Source organism: Protopterus annectens, chromosome 9.part0, assembly GCF_019279795.1.
Source record: "Protopterus annectens isolate FY-2018-M chromosome 9.part0, PAN1.0, whole genome shotgun sequence".
Lineage (NCBI taxonomy): Eukaryota > Metazoa > Chordata > Ceratodontiformes > Protopteridae > Protopterus > Protopterus annectens.
The window spans coordinates 1,051,971,825-1,051,988,531 of record NC_056743.1 but is presented as its reverse complement, the minus strand read 5'-3'; the positions used below and the strand labels follow the sequence as shown (position 1 = coordinate 1,051,988,531).

Genomic DNA, 16,707 nt, shown 5'->3' with positions numbered 1-16,707 from the left:
AACGTTCAGGTAGGTTATTTGTGTAGTTTATTTTTTTTTTATTAGATGTTCGAACTTTTAAAAGTTCGAGCATATGGTGTTGACCATATGACAGTCGAACTTTTGAAAGTTCGATTATCTAACATGGAGCCACACTAGGAAATCCTTTATTTTTTCTTTTTCACTTGTTACCACTTTTGGGGCTCTTTGATACAAGCTAGTAACTTATATCTGGCTGACTAGGGCAATTATACCATGTTGGATGGATACCACTAGAAGTAGTAAGTAGTTCAGTTTTTTCTTTAAATGTAAACAGCATTTAGATAATTATGAGTCTGTGTGGTTTGATACTTTCAAAAGTTCTACAACTAATACATCAAATTGTTAGTGAACGGTGAAGAAGAATTCCCTGCTTTTGGTGGAAATGAGTGATCAAAATTAATGATATTTGCTTGGGAAACCTTTGTTTGATTCATGCTTATGTCTCTACTAGTGCAGATTCTGTGTGGACATACTGATTGCTAATATGGAAAAACAAGTGTCTCTTTCCAGTTCAAAAAAGTCTAAACATAATCAGAGATTGTCCGCAAAATCTTCATTTAGTAAGAGAAATTATGCAAGGTTGTAAACTTCCATCAGATGCTTCTTCTGATTAGTATTTTATGGAACAGCAGAGTATAACCTTTTAGAAGACAATTCTTTGAGTAGTAATGAGGAATGAAACAGAGGTCGGGAAGTTAAGCAAATGTTGAGGGCTAAGTGCAGTGTTCAATAGATAAGGGCAGACACAATAACAGGAAGTCCCTCTATGAGAATATTAAAAAGAAAGAACGCTTGAAACACTGCCAGCATTAGTAAACACTGAGCAGGTCAATATTCATTTCAGAAATAAGTTATATCACCACACCAACGGACACTCTTACTAAAAGTAAATTGAAAACACTGTAAATGCTTCTGTCTGATAGTCATTGTTGGTGTTCCACATCCATAAAAGAGGAAGGACTCAAGTGCAGTTTAATGGGACAAAATTTAATTTGGAAACAAATAAAATATAAAGGACATCAGTTCAAATTACAGCTTTTACAATGAATTATGTGGATACCAATGCCTGATCCACAATAGCTAGCATAATGTGTCAAGCCATTCACTGTATGTTAGGCCACATTCTGTCATATATAACACCTACAGCCAAGTCTATGATATCACAACAGGACTGTCCATAGAAGTACTACCATGCAACTAAATCCAAATTGGTTTAATCAGTTTTGTCAGGAAGTGAAAACCCATAATAATGACCTCTTAAAATCAAGAAAAAAAGAATACAATTTTCAAAATTTTTAGACTTCTACTTGGTGGTCTTATGAACAGTTTTGGTCTGAGGACAAAAAAAGCTCCAGCACACCCAGTAGATCCTAGTTCAACTCCTGCAGCAACACCCCTTTGCGATTACCACTAAATTCAGTACTCATTTTGATACCATTATTCCACAAACTAGCCACCAGATATTAGCTATTCCACCACCCCACCACCATCATTCTCCTTGGAGGGAATTCCAGCTAATATAAGCCTTGCTGCTGCATAGAACAGTGTTGCTCTTCTGAGTACTGATGCTTTTCAAAGCCACATGTAATTGCAGTGCTCTTTGGTTACAGTTTATAAAAACTGTGCCCTTTTGCATCCCGATATACTGCTCTACAAGGACTCGTGCATAGTATAGCAATTCACAAACGTCCATACTTTGCAAGTTCCATGCAGTGGAGTCATACCTCTCAACTATCCAGATTTTTGCCTCATATTTTTGCTCTGTCCATCATAATATTTGGGATTTTTCTTGCAAATCATTGAGGACTGAAGGAATCAAATTACATTCATTTGGGTTTCAGAACTAATACCCTTTAGTAAATGCATGCTAATGCAAAACATGTTATTCAGAAACTTTCTAGGTTTAAAAGAGCTATAGTTAAAATTTGTCCCTGATTTTTGGCTTTGTGCAGATTACTTGTGTTCAAAGGATTAGAGGTATGAGTGGAGTCCAGAAAAAGCATAGGCATATGTAGCTATTAGCTGGGATTGCCTATGCCTTCTAATGACATCTCGGTGAAGTACTGCTCTGCTCAGATTGCCTGTGTGTGTGTGTGTGTGTGTGTGTGTGTGTGTGTGTGTGTGTGTGTGTGTGTGTGTGTGTGTGTGTGTGTGTGTCTCTCTCTCTCTCTATACATATATATATATATATATATATATATATATATATATATATATATATACGGGTTCCATTCACACACTCAAACTCTACAGACTATGAATGCTTCAAACATCAGTTGCAGAGTTTGATCGTTGCCAATGATTGGCTACATAAAATTGTGGTAAAGTTGGAATCAGAGAATTTGTCTATTTGCCTTTTCCTTGTTCTAGTGTGATCTCAGAGTCGGTATGTTTAAGCAGTAGGGAGTGTGGGGAGTGCAGAGGGACTTTTCTTTTATTCAATTCCCTGTAATTTAAGGTAATGTAATCTTATATATGATCTTATATATGTCTTAGGTTTCAAACTTTTTACAGTTTGACCATTTGATACAAAGTTATATATAAGCATACATATATGTATGTATGTATGCATATATATATATATATGCAAGTGTTTCAGTATATGTGTGTGTGTGTGTGTGTGTGTGTGTGTGTGTGTGTGTGTGTGTGTGTGTGTGTGTGTGTGTATGTGTGTGTGTGTGCGCGCGCACGTGTGTGAGACTACACAAGTCTGCATTTATTGTTTAAAAAATGGAAGCTATATCCCTTATATGCTTTAATATTCCATTTTTAGTGAAAGTTTAATGAAATAATGCGTATTCCTTTAGGTCAACAGTGCACATAAGATTGTCATTCCACCCAGAAGAACATATATGCAATTTAACAATGAGTCAGGTTGGACTATTCTGATGTTGTTGGTAGAGGGTTATGGGTGGAAACAGATAATATTACATTTTTCTTGAAATACATATGGTTACTACTTCTGAAGTAACTTCTTCTTGATACAGACATGTTCCGGACAGCCTCACCATGATCAGAAGCCATATTCCACAACTTACATAAACTTAATATAATACAACTTTGCTGACCTGTGACTATTAGTGGTCTAGATGGTGGAAGTACTGGGTGAAGTGGTGGGAGTGCTGGCTGATGCTGAATCACCCATTTGGTGAAGAATGGCAGTACAGCCCACTGCATGACTGACATACAGCAGAATCAAGTATTCAAGCATTCAGCAGGTTTGCCATGACAAATGCCTGTACAATTGTGTCATTTTACATCCTGCTTTGAAACATGCATGAGCCATTGTGGCAGCACTGTGGAATCTGCAGATGTCAGGGTATTGTGGGGTAATGGGAGATGAGCCAGTAATAACCTAGATTGCTGCCTGGCTGATGGCTTTCCAAGGCTGACTTTCAATCAAATATCAATAAATTGGCTATCAAGGTAACAGGAAAGGAGATTGTTGGCAAGCAATACAGACACAGGACATAGTGAAAAGGAAACAATCCCATTCATAAAGAAAAATAAGACTGTAAAGGGATACGTTGAGGATTAAATAAATACTACAAAATCAAGTCTATATCACATTGTGGTATGCTCGAAATGTCAAATGCCTCTTCATCAAAACCTATTTGTCGAAATTTCATCCATCAAATGACAGTTTCAGCAAAACTGTTTTCAAAGGTAAATAAAAAGTTGGCCAACCTACCAACCACAACAAAAACAGCATTTTTAAAACTCAACCTGATGGGGGGCTGTGCCCACCCCAGCCCCGCTAACCAAGTATACCAACTCCAAGATTGCACTACAGTGGGGAAAAGGGCAAATTCCAAATAATGGCCCACTGGTTACTTACCATGGGAAAAAGTTCACTGAAATGATCGTTCAACAGATGAAGGCTTCAACAAATAGGGTTCAATGAACTGGTGTTCCACATTTAGAGCATTTAACAATGTGATATAGACCCTACAAAATCTCTACAATGAAGAACAATAGCTTCCTGTTTATTATAAAATATACATATTTTCATGTGGGCCCAGTCCTACAATTCCTGACTATAGAACTGCACCAGTATCAGTGACTAGAGCATCTGTTTAGGCACAGTTGTGGTGCTGGAGAGTAAAGCTATGGGAGGCTTAGCCTTCCTATTATAGAATCAGTTTGTTCACTTTGTTTTTTTGCACCCATAACCTAGTTATCCACCCCCTTATCACACACCTACCACTTCCAGTTTGAAATGCTAGAGATTTGTGCTTATAATAGTTTTTTTTTTAATAGAAGACAAAACAAAGATAAAATATGCCACATATTTTATCACAAATAGCTGCAGACACAGTTTATTTGTGATTGCAGTCAAGAGTGGGAATGTATGATACAGAGTTAGTGATACTAACTCACTGACTGATGGTTTTGGTGGATGTGTATATCTAGCAAATGTTCAGAAAGTCTGTAAAACAATAATTTCACAGTCAGAGAAGCCTCTTTTGTGTCATCTTACACTGGCAAGCTTTGCAAATATGATTATATTGCTGTCAGGCTACAAGCTTTATGGGTGGTATGGCATGCAGCCATTCTTTTGTCTCTTTTAACTGCTCTTACAAACAGAAAAGTCCAAAAGGACTGATATAATTGTGCAGCGATACGATACATCATTATAGCCTGAGGTATTTGGGGGGCATGTACACTACTGGCAGCTTTAATAGGATGTTCAGGTCAAAGAAAATTCCTGTTTTGTTAGCATAAGAAAACTTGCAAAAGCACATTTTGCATATTTTTTGTTAAGACTACTAGGGCAGCTTTACTTTTTTGCAAAACATAACAAAAAAAAAAAAAAAAAAAAAAAAACACTTTCATTTTAATTGTTCTTCCAAGACTGTATTTCCAAAAGGAATGGTACATAGCTTTAGCCTGAGTGATTTGTGGGGATGTATACAGTATTGACAGCTCTAATATGAAGTCTAAATGAAAGGAACTCCCCACTTCGTTAGTATAACAACACTCACAAAAGCGAGTTTTACATATTTCTTGTTAAACATAACTATAGCTGCTTTACTTATTGTAAAACCTTTTTAAAAATCACTTTTATATTAACTGCTCTTCCAAACTTGTAGGTCAGAAAGGACTGGGGTACTTGCATACTACACTACATAGCTTTACCCAAAGGTATTTTGTGGGTTGGTTGGGGAGTGTACAGTAACAGCAGCTCTAATTGGAGGTTTAAGTCAAAGTTACTTCCTGATTTGTTAGTATAAGAACACTCATGAAAGTGAGAACTTCAAGCAAGAAGCAAAAATGCATGTGTGAGACACTGAGAGTATAAAGTAAAGGGTGAGTTTAATGAATTAGATACCTATACAAGGAAACTGAATTATCAGCACGGTAAAGGAAGTTATTTACAATAAACTGTTAGTTAAGTATTTCATTCAGTAATATTAGATAGATTTATTGAAGGAGTCTTTGAATATACATGCTTTAGAAGATTTACTGTCCAGGGATACTTACAAAAGTGTGAAACTTTTAAGAATTATCTTAAGACAGAAAATAATTCACATATGAAGTGTAGTAACTGTAAAAAACTGAACAAACCATGGAGTATTGTGAAGTTTAAATTAGATAACACTGAAGAATATTGTGATTGTCAATATAAAAAGGCAATATTTCCTACATGAGACTACATTCACGAATGGAACAAGGACCTGTTAAATGAACAAGTCAATGTACATTGGTACATTAACAGTAAGTATTAGTTGCATTAGAGAAAGAAGAGGTTTTATTTATCTCAAAGGGACAAAAATTAACGTGAAGGGGGAAAGCTTAATGAAGTGCTAGATAGTAGTAGTATACAGAAAAAAGGCTGTGTGTTCCTGGCCTGCTATCCCACACTCCCACTCTTCAACTTTCTTCCCCTAAGCTCGCTTTGCCTACTGGCCCAGCCCTCCTGGATATCCAAGGCCATTCTCAGGATAGCAAGTCTCACTCTGTTTGCCTGACTCCCTACAGGGACAGTTCTATCTTTCTCCCAGAAGAGAGAGTTAAAGGATTAAAGAAACTCTTCAGCTTTCTTCCCCTAAGCTCGCTTTGCCTACTGGCCCAGCCCTCCTGGATATCCAAGGCCATTCTCAGGATAGCAAGTCTCACTCTGTTTGCCTGACTCCCTACAGGGACAGTCCTATCTTTCTTCCAGAAGAGAGAGTTAAAGGATTAAAGAAACTCTTCAACTTTCTTCCCCTAAGCTCGCTTTGTCTACTAGCCCAGCCCTCCTGGATATCCAAGGCCATTCTCAGGATAGCAAGTCTCACTCTGTTTGCCTGACTCCCTACAGAGACAGTCCTATCTTTCTCCCAGAAGGGAGAGTTAAAGGATTAAAGAAACTCTTCAACTTTCTTCCCCTAAGCTCGCTTTGCCTACTGGCCCAGCCCTCCTGGATATCCAAGGCCATTCTCAGGATAGCAAGTCTCACTCTGTTTGCCTGACTCCCTACAGGGACAGTCCTATCTTTTTCCCAGAAGAGAGAGTTAAAGGATTAAAGAAAGTATGTAACATGCTATTATCCCTACTGCAATTTGCTTGAGAAATTGTTCTATCACTTGCCTGGTGCTAGTAAAGGATCCCAGCCAGAATTGCCTGCAGCCATACCCTTCTTACTGTGAACTCCCCTCATACCTGCCTCATCCCTGGCTCCTTCCCCCCTACACCTATCGATCTGCTTTAGTGGTTCCTCTCTTTACAAACTCAGGTTCTGTCCACTAGGTGGCAGTGTCTACCCATCTATAACCCCTTTTCCCTCACTCCTTCCCACGCACTACAATATAACATATTAATAGTCTTCTCTCTCTCAACTGCTAAGTAACAGTTCTACCCATCTCCACCTCTGGAATTCTGTCTTCTCCTTTCCCTTCGTACTGCACCCCAAGAATCCCATTAACCACCCTGCTTACCTTCCTCTGTACTTACCTTCACCAGACTGATTGTTTTTCACACTGTCCTGCTGCCTACCTTCCTTGGGTGAACCTCCCCCGTGTCACCCTACCTATCACTACATATATCTATTTTATCCCCCCTCCTCACTTCACCCCTCTTCATATTAGTGCTCCCCTCCCCACAGTTCCCCCTCTTCATTCCAGCCCTCCTGGACATCCAAGGCCATTCTCAGGATAGCAAGTCTCACCCCTCTTCATATTAGTGCTCCCCTCCCCACAGTTCCCCCTCTTCATATTTGTGCTCTTCCCACTCCCCTCCCTCCTGTGTAGACTGCCCTGTTTTACCTCATCATTACAAACTTACTATCTAACCTCTGTTCTGCCCTTCCTTCAGGTTTCACCTGCATTCACATATCCAGTTCCGCCCCTCCCCCTCCACATCCGCCCTAAACCTATCATAAGGGTCAAATCCCCCAGGGCACCATCTTTAAATCCCTGGTTCCTCTCATGGCTGCTGTGTGTTCCTGGCCTGCTATCCCACACTCCCAGTAAGTGTACATCTGTTTTTTTGCTGTATAATGTTTAGCTGAACTATTTGCATTGGTCTTAGGAAGATGCCTGTCTAATCCAACTGTGTCTTTGTTATGCTGTGTAGAGACAAATTCCATAAGTTTGCATATGATCAGCTGTAAAGTGTTTGTGGTAGCTCTGCTCATATGTTACTCGAGTTCCATTGTGTAGCGTGCCCAATGATCTGAAGATTTAAAGTTGTGTAATGTTATGGTATACGTTCCCAGCACATCTACGTATAGCCTGATTTTAGAAAGCCAAACTGTGCACATTTCACTGTTTTAGTAAAATTCTTCTTAGTTGCTAGCATCAATAACCTTCAGTATCTGATGCCTTTTTTCAACTTGAGTGCAGCCATACCTGCTTCGTAACCTGCATGTCATAATTGGTTGTACTTCTGGTACCTTACAGAGATTTGTGCCTTACATTGGGTATTTTTACTATATGCTGGGGTGTATCTGTAAAGGGCATCTCGTACCATATAACGACGGTACTGCTCCCACTGTCTGCTGCAAAAGCGGCTCAGGATTTTAGTTTTCTACTAAATACCCTCCAATTAAACTAAAATAGTACATAGCAGTAATCCAGCTCTGTCTGTTCTATAAAAGAAACGAGTAAATCCGTTTCTGGTTGACTTTCCTAACCGCTAACCACCTCCACGTGTTTTAGCTGAACTAACAAACATCGGTATTGTGCTCATCCATTGAACCTTTGTTCACCAGCTACATCTGTGCTCAGTGCCCGAACCAAACTAAAATTACCCTCCTTTAGAAGTACTTCTAGCCGTGAATTTCAACCCTAATTGTTCCACTCTCGCTTATCTGCTGCTTTAGCAAAGTGATGAGCATATGTACGCTCTATTAGAGCCTACTAAACTGGGAAAGAGTCGTTCTAGCCCCAATTGACTGAATTTAACCTAAGAACAATTCCTATGCCTTGGTTGTGCTGCTGTTTCCCACCTAACCACAAAATCATCTTCCAGTCCGTGGTTATCGCAGATATTCTACTATAGCATATCCTGCTCTTGGTAAAAGGACATACCTAACTCTAGCTATGTGTATAGACTGAACTAGACAAAATCACCTACCAGTCTGTGGTTATCGGAGATACTCTACCATAGCATATTCTGCTCTTGGGAAAAGGACATACCAAATAGTAGCTACGTGTATAGACTGAAATGTGCCCCCCCACTCTTAATTGGAAACAGTAAATAGCTCCCTGCCTTGGATAACTCTATACAATGTGCTTATTAATACCTATAAATACCCACTTCTGAATTTGGAACTTAGAGTATGTGCATGTGAATCTGTTTCAGTACATGACTGTAGGTTAAAGTGTAATTTGTTGAAAACGCTTATCTAATGCTGGAATTACATTGTTTTTTTTATCTTATCCTGCTACTGAATCAAGTATTAACGACACTGAGACTGTGTATGTGAATTTCACTACTTGCCTGTGGGTTAAAGTGCAATTTTTGAAAACGTTTATTTATTGCAGGAATTACATTGTTTTTATTTTATCCCATTACTGAATCTAGTATTAAACTACACTGTAACACTGACATAGATAAGTAATTGTATTAATCTAGAAGATTTTCTTTTTTAAACTGTTTTGTAGGGATTTTTATACCTAGTTTTGTAGGGACTTGTTCATGATGCACTGGTGCTTAGTTTTGTATATGTTCACTGCTGCCTAATCTGTACATTTCATAATCTGTAAATTATGTATTATCCTTAACTACTGCCTAACCTACTACTTAATTTTATAAACGTCTTCCTCTCTATTTTCCCCAGCTCTTCAACTTTCTTCCTCTAAGCTCGCTTTGCCTACTGGCCCAGCCCTCCTGGATATCCAAGGCCATTCTCAGGATAGCAAGTCTCACTCTGTTTGCCTGACTCACTACAGGGACAGTCCTATCTTTCTCCCAGAAGAGAGAGTTAAAGGATTAAAGAAAGTATTTAACATGCTATTATCCCTACTGCAATTTGCTTGAGAAATTGTTCTATCACTTGCCTGGTGCTAGTAAAGGATCCCAGCCAGAATCGTCTGCAGCCATACCCTTCTTACTGTGAACTCCCCTCATACCTGCCTCATCCCTGGCTCCTTTTTCACTATATCAGAGCTGCCTTCCCCCCTACATCTATCGATCTGCTTTAGTGGTTCCTCTCTTTACAAACTCAGGTTCTGTCCACTAGGTGGCAGTGTCTACCCATCTATAACCCCTTTTCCCTCACTCCTTCCCACGCACTACAATATAGCATATTAATAGTCTTCTCTCTCTCAACTGCTAAGTAACAGTTCTACCCATCTCCACCTCTGGAATTCTGTCTTCTCCTTTCCCTTTGTACTGCACCCCAAGAATCCCATTAACCACCCTGCTTACCTTCCTCTGTACATACCTTCACCAGACTGATTGTTTTTCACACTGTCCTGCTGCCTACCTTCCTTGGGTGTAACCCGCTCCATTCAGCCTGCAGGCTCACTTCGCTCCCCTACCCTACCCCCAAATCCCACCCACCCCAGTACATCTACACTTATACTCACCTAACCACTCCTACTTCCTCTCTACCTATTACACCCCTCCCCTTTCACCACCATACTCTTGCTACCCCCTCCCCTACACACCACAATCCTCTCCTACTTCATCTCTACCTATTACACTCCACCCCTTTCACCACCATCTTCTTTCTACCCCCTCCCCTATAACCCGTCTCCTCACACTTCCCTTCATATTTAATAACGCAATATCTATTTCTAACCCTTTCCCTACACTATATATTCTACTTTATCAAAGTCTCAACATGCTTACAAAACTTATATCATTCTCAATTCAACTACTACTTCTTCTGAACCTTACTTATATCCACTACCTTACCCAGCCCAACTCCACAAATCACACACCATTCCTTAACACAACCAGCTCACTCCCTTCAACTCACTCACACTCATTTGTCTCAATCTCTCCTGGACTGTATCCCATTAACATCCATCTATTTTTTCACTACAAACTAAGCACTACTTATAAACTCTCTAGCCCCTCTCTAACCTCCAATATCCACACACATCTGATAATATACAACATACAAACAAGGCAATCCAAACACCTCATCAGCATAATCCAACACCTAACAACCATACTTCTATCTGCAGATATACACCCTAACCCAGGCCCAAACACCACTTCCTCTACATCTAAATCCATCCTACTAGCTTCTCTAAATGCCCAAAGCATAGCTAACAAAATCTCCAACCTCCATGCCTGGCTTCTCCACAACAAACCTGACATCTTAGCTATATCTGAAACCTGGTTAAAACCTAATATAAAAGCTGCTGAAATAGTACCACCAAACTACTCTATCATCAAAAAAGACAGGGCCCACAAAAAGGGTGGTGGGGTAGCTCTACTCTATTCATCCACCCTATCCATTACTCCCTATAACAAACCCATTCCTCACTTCTCCAATGCAGAATTAGTATTAGCTCTATTTCAATTAAATAAACACAAACACATATGCATAGCCTCACTTTACATCCCCCCTGGAGACAATATCTCAGTACTTGAGGATATCCGATCCTGGCTTTCTACCAATATCAGAAATGAAACTATTATCATGGGAGACACAAATATTAATTGGTCTTCCATTAATTCTCCTACACACCCCCTAAACATCAACCTATATAAGTACTCTCAGCTCATCAACCTCACTACCAGGCCCTCTAAAGACTTCTCCAGTGGCAGTACCCTAGACTGGATCTTAGTCTCTCACCCCCACTACTACACTGATAGTGGAACTCTTCCTGATTCCCTCAATGACCACCTTCCCATTTTCACTAGACGTCTTCCTTCTCCATTACAAGTAACTCATAATTACATCAGCACTTGCTACCTAAAATACTTCAACCCAATAACCTTCTCAGACTCCCTAAAATCAATAAATTGGAACCCCCTAATAACTCTACCCCTGGATAATGCTGTTGCACATTTCAATACAACTTTCCTAAAACTGCTTGATAGTTTTGCCCCCATAAAAAACAAAAGAATAAGAAACAATACCGCCCCCTGGCTAACAAAAAACACACTAACTGCCATGCGACTTAGAGACAAAACCTGGGCACGTTACCAAAGAAACAAAACTCCCACCATCCTTAATGAATTCAAAACACTTCGCAATACAGTTAAAAAGCTTATCACAGCAGATCGACAGAATTATTTCTCCTTACTCCAAAACAACCATAAAACCAATCCTCAAAAATTCTGGAAAGGCATCACTACCCTCCTAAAACCTGGCTCAGCAGAAAACCCAAGCCCAGACCCAAATGCACTAGATATAGATCTGGCCACCCAATTCAACTCTTTTTTCATAGACTCTATTTCCAAACTAACCTCATCCTTCTCTAACACCTCACCCCCTACTTCTGCATCCCCCCTCTTGTGACCCCCTTTATCTCCAGTCTCTCAACTCCCACCATTCTCCATAAAACCCATTCCTACTTCTACCATAAGAAAACTCCTGCAAAAGCTAAAACCATGCACAAATGCCCCCGATAACATTCCCTCATCCTTCCTCAGTATAGCTGCCGAAGCCATTGCCTTCCCCATCAGCATCCTAATCAATCGCTCTATCCAAGAAGGTCTTGTACCCAAACTCTGAAAAAGGGCTTTCATCATTCCCTTGCAAAAGGAGGCAATAATAACAATATTACTAACTTTCGTCCCATAGCCATCCTCTCTCCTGTATCAAAATTCCTAGAGAAATGTATCCATCTTCAACTCCTTCCCTATCTCTTAGAAAATAACTTACTAACTTCCACACAACACGGATTCAGACCCGGTCACAGCTCCATGACTGCCTCCTTACCTTCCTGGAAACTGCAAATAAAGCCAGAGATTCTGGCTCTACTGTATCTACCCTCCTTCTTGACCTCTCTAAGGCCTTCAATACTATCTCTCACAACCTTCTCCTAACTAAACTATCTAACCTAAACCTATCCCGTTCCTCTCTCAATTGGTTCACCAACTATTTCTCCAACAGGCAACAAGCTGTCAAGTGGAAAAAAGCCATCTCCTCCTTCCTTAACACACCCAGTGGTGTCCCCCAGGGTTCCATTTTGGGTCCTCTCCTCTTCAATATATTCATAAATGATTTCTTCCACTCAATTCCTCATTCTAAACTTATTCAATATGCAGATGATTCTACAATTATCTGTGCAGCCACATCCATCCCCGCTCTCTTAAAACTGACTCAAGACGCCTTCTCTACCACAGAACAGTGGATGAAGGACAATCATCTAGCACTCAATGCATCAAAAACCAAATTTATGGCACTTACCCCCTCAAAAACCAACACCATTGATAGAAAACTATTCTCCATCACTAGCCAGAATAATACACCTCTTGAACTGGTAACTGAAACCAAACTACTAGGAGTCCAGATTGATGACCAGCTTAAATTCAATAGCCACCTACAACTAAACATAAAAAAAACCACCAAAAACTTGGCATGCTCTACCGACACAATCGATTCCTCACTACATCTACTAAGCTCACTCTCGCTACTACATTTCTCATCCCTTCCCTCCTTTATGGTGCCCCTCTCCTAACAAGATTAACATAATGGTTAAGGTGTTTACCTTACAGACACAAGGTGCAGGGTTTGATTCTCACCTGGGGCAATTGACTAGGCTTAAAATGGCCCACAAGGGTAGTTAGCCTAGTAGTAAACTATGAACCTATGAACCTATCATCTCTCAAAACAAAACTGTCCTCTTGTTATAATACAATTGCCAAATTTGCCACTAGCCACAAATCATCTACCCATCACTGTGCATCTCTCCACAAACTTAACTGGCTAGAGCTTCCCAACTATCTCTCCTATACTCAGCTCACTTTTGCTCACAAACTCATTTTTCATCCCTCCCTCTGTCCCTCCCTCAGCTCTACCTTTAAAATGCACCTGCCACAAAAACTCCTAAGATCTAATAACCAAAACCTAATAGAGCTGTACAAACCCCTTCACTCTCCAGGACAAGCCCCCCTGTCCTTTGCCCTGGCATGCCTATGGAACTCCCTTCCTCCCTCCATCCGTATCACCACCAACCTCCCTGCTTTTAAAAAATCACTGCACTCACATGTAACATCCTCATGGGAATGCTCCTGCTCCCACCCCTCATAGCCTATTCTCCACTTCCTACAGGCATCTATATCATATATTATTAGACACCAAATAATAAGCCAACTGTAATAACCTCTTATAATTCTCTAATCCTACTATTCCACTCAAGAAACTATATATTTACTACAGCAATGCTTTGTTTTCTACAAAATTTAACCTAAAAAATTTTATTGCACATGCTTAAATCTTGTTTTTTTACAAAATGAAACCTAAAAATTGCATTGTAACTGCTTAATCTTTGTTTTGTCTTGAACCCACAAATGACAGAAATTGTAAACTGCTGTAATCTTTTTGTTACCACTGTTTCAAAGCTTTGTCTTTAACCTACAAATGATTGAAATTGTAAACTGCTGTAATCTTTTTGTAACCTTTGTTTTGGAGCTTTTCTCCCCAGGACTCCATTGAAAACGGGTTCTTATTGGCCCAATGGACTATCCTGGTTAACCAACTGCAAATAAATAAATAAATAAAATAAATAAATAAAAAGGATACCAGATGATTTGCATAATGAATCTTTGGGACATATGAAAGATTAATTCATGTACATTACTCAGAAAAGTTAAACTGACTTTTTGTGAAATGCTACCATGTTCTTCTTTTTCAGATTATGCCCTAACAAAGGTTAACTTGTTTAGTATCTGATTATGTACGCATGGTTAATAAAAAGGGATTTGAGGTTCTTACAATTTGAGTAGAGATGGTAATAGACAATGAAATGTTTGCAAAAGACTTTTTGCACTTCAGTAATCAAGGGAATTATTTATAAACTAAATATATAAATAGATTTTAAATTTTTTTAGAAATTTTGAATGAGGTAAAATTATTAAATGTGACAAATTTAATAGAATTCTAGAATGTTTATATCCTGTTGCTCAGAGTATAAGAAAGAAGGAGGAATTAGAACTTATAATACAGCAATATAAATGTCAAATTATAGTTATAAGAGAATCATGGGACACAGATTATACATTTATATCAGGTTACACTAAATATAGTTTAGTAAGGACTGAGAAGAGGAGAAGGTCTGCTAGTGTCGAATCACAGTTCTGTAGTTAGCAGCCTGGAATTTGTAGGTATGTCTAACAAAAATAATAACTGTTTTCTTGAAGAATGTAATCCCTTTGGTAGACTAAAGACTTTAAGTAACATAAAGAAGCCCAAAAATGAATATTCTTTAACATAAAATTTTCAGTACTTTAGAAAGACATCTGAATGATTTACCAGCAATAATCTTAGCTGACTTTAATTATATTGGCTGAGGAGTGATCTATGCCTGGCTTACAAGGCATCCACAAACCCCACACTTATGAATCTCCTGCATATTTGTAAGTCAAACATTACCAGAAATACCAGGCGTAGGGACATGAATTTTGTCTGTGACTTAAACAGAACATGCTGGTCAGACAGATAGGCATCCTAGAAATTGATCCTCCTTAGTATGTCTATTACTTGGTTTAAGTGCAACCTACACCAGTTGATGGGGAATAGGAATTTCACACCTGGCCTAGTACCTATGTCCCTTATGGGCAAAGGTAGCTTATAAATGCCTGGCACTCAATGTCCTATTGGGGTACAGGACATCATTATTATTTTCAGAAATCCTGGTTACCCTTAGAACAGCCCCCATGTTGCATGCCTAGTAGCACTCTATGAAACTATGAAATGTAATTCATCCTATTGGAACTTCAGACCATGAAAGTATTGTGTTTAACATATAATCACATTTTAGTATACAACATGTGTATCTATTAAAGTATTACCTAAATTTATTAAATCTGAAGGTTCTATAGAGAGATATTATAAGGGAAAAACAAATATGGAAAAGAAAATGAAACATGGTTGTTTATATATTAAAAAATATTTTAGCATGTACTTTGAAAAAATAGTATTTAGAAAAAAGGGAGGTATAATGTTAAACCTTGGTGGACTAGGTATCTTCAAATACTATTAAGGAAGAAAAGGCAATTACATACAATATACAGAAGACATTAATCTGAAAAATAACAAGAGGTGTTTAAATGATATAACAAAGAAGTTGAAAAAGGAATTTAAAAGTAGTCTTATTAAGTTTTAAAGCTTAACATCAAGAAGCTATTTATAAGCATGTTAAGGTAAAGAAAAGTAACAAAGAAACTATAGGTATTCTTAGGCAGGGTAACCAGAAAATTATCGAAAGAAAGGAAATGGCATAAATTGTTAATAATCATTTTGTGGGATTGAGTACTACAGGTATGTCGGTATAACTATGACAAATTTGTATGATATTTAGTCCTGTCCAGTTGTATCTGAAGATGAAAGGGCAATATCTTTAAAAATAAATAAATTTAAAAAAGCAAGCAGTTCAGTGGGACAAGATAATATACTTGGGCAATTAATTTGCTTAATTTCCAACACCATTCTTTCCTCTTCATGGCTATATATAATTCTATGTTGCAATAGGGAATTGTACCCAGCAATTTGAGACAAATCTTATGTAATCCCAATAGATCAGATAAGATAAATTACTGTCCAATAAGTCTTACATATATGTTGGGAAATGCTTTGTGAGATACATAATAAAGAAACTTGTTGAGAATGGAATATGGTTCCCTACAGTTGGTCGAAGTGAAATTCCCAGAGATTCGTTTGCCCTCAAGAAGAAACCTCAAGAGTCAGAATGCTGACCGCTGTTTCCCATAGGAAATCATTGTTAGTGCAATTTATAAATCTGTGGCAGCAATGGCTCCGTTCTTTAGGGAGATTTCTCCGTTCTTTGAGTTGATGCAATTGTGGAGTTGGTATGTATAACTTAAGAGGTGTGGGTGGCCTGCCCCCATCATCAGGAATGTAGGAGGAGCTTGTCCCCTACAAAAAGTACTTAAAGTTGATTTTTTTCTCTTCTGCATTTTAGGCATTATTTTTCAGCATTTCAGAAGGCTGCTGATTATGCTTTTCATTATTTCATAGTAGAATCATAGAATATATGGGCCAGAACTGGATAAAAAACTATGGGTCTGATTCATGAACACCTACACTAAGGTATGGATTCATGAACGTCTACA

At 38.7% G+C, this 16,707-nt stretch overlaps 1 protein-coding gene across 2 annotated transcripts in view; it reads left to right on the top strand.

The window, feature by feature from the left end:
- Positions 1-16,707, top strand: part of ITGB7 (integrin subunit beta 7) — a 603,012-nt gene that overhangs the window by 377,437 nt on the left and 208,868 nt on the right. Inside the window, exon 1 of one of the 2 annotated variants that reach the window (XM_044083857.1) lies at positions 6,592-6,603. The exons of the other annotated variant lie outside the window; for it this stretch is intronic. The gene's annotated coding sequence lies outside the window, so the exon portion shown is untranslated. Of the gene's footprint in view, positions 1-6,591; positions 6,604-16,707 lie in introns of those variants that run through there. 2 annotated transcript variants of the gene reach the window in all.